The following is a 1,320-nucleotide window of genomic DNA, read 5'->3' on the forward strand; positions in this document are numbered from 1 at the left end:
ATTCTCCATGAGACACATGGGATGTGGCTCTGATTTTGCAATAGAGTGAGATTAAGTCAAAAGGGGGGGAGGCGGAATTCCAGGGTTCAAAAAGCAAGGCCCAGGTATCCAAGTCATGAGTTATATCCTCCCTCTGACCCCCAGCAGCCTGCAAAACCCAGCAAACAAAAAAAAAACAACAAAAAAATTCCCAGGCTTGGAGAGGGGGGCTCAGCAAGCTGAGCCTGGGGCTCCCTCCTTCTTTCCAGAGATGGGGGGTTGCCCAGGTTGGAGGTGGTAAAACAGATCAGAGTGGGGACCCATGAGAACAGGTGGGGGAGGTACACCCAGGCGCCCCGCCTCCTTCCCTAGGGCTGCCTGGCTGGGAACAGCTGTCACCAAAGGTCAACGGCTCAGCATTGATTCGCCCCCAACTCCAGCGCCCAAGCCCCAGCGGCCGGAGCCCCCCCACCCCAGAGACTCTGCAGGCTCGAAGGCCCCCATCCCCCATGGCTGCTCAGCATAGCGTGACAATTCGGAGCCCGGGCATTTGTGGAGAGGCCCAGAAAAGGAGAAAAAAACGCCGCTGTCAAGCGTTGTGAGTCCTTCCCGCAGAGCGGGCTGGCCACGTCACCACCTCGGTGCAGAGAGGGGCGGCCTCCAGCAGAAAGCTGAGCGTGTGTTTGCAGGGAAGAAAACCTCTCTCTCTCTCTCTCTCTCTCTCTCTCTTCTTAGGGAACAGACAAAACAAAATCCCCGGTGGAATACCTAAGGGGGGCATTCATTGTTTGGCTCCCGCCTGACTGATGACAGTTGGATGTCAATATATAATATTGTGATGACAATTTGACTTCCACCCGGCAATATTCCAGGACTACTCTTCTCCAGGATTTCCATTTTAATAAGCAGTGAACAAAGCAAAAAAAAAAAAGAAAAAAAGAAAAGAAAAAAAATAAAGAGGGGGGGGGAAGGCGGAGGTGCGGGGGGAGGAACAAGAATAAAAGAGAATAAAAAAGGAAAGCGACTCTTGTCTTATTATGAAATAACAATACTTGGACATACAGCAGCGTGGAAATAAAACAAAGGGAGGGGCCATCTAAAAAACCGTACGCCAAGATGACAGGAAAACGGGAATTATCTAAGCAAGGAAAAGGCTTAAGCAAAAGTTTGCTAACTGCAGAAGGGTTAATTTAACACTGGTAACATACTGTGGCAGACAGTTTCTCTTTAAAAAAAAAAATGTTTGAGGTTGTTCTTTTTTTTCCCTTTTAAATTAACCCTTTCCGGTCCATATGCCACTATGCAGGTATCAATCTAGAAAATAATTCATTCACTCAGCAA

Source organism: Myotis brandtii, unplaced genomic scaffold, assembly GCF_000412655.1.
Source record: "Myotis brandtii unplaced genomic scaffold, ASM41265v1 scaffold303, whole genome shotgun sequence".
Taxonomy (NCBI): domain Eukaryota; kingdom Metazoa; phylum Chordata; class Mammalia; order Chiroptera; family Vespertilionidae; genus Myotis; species Myotis brandtii.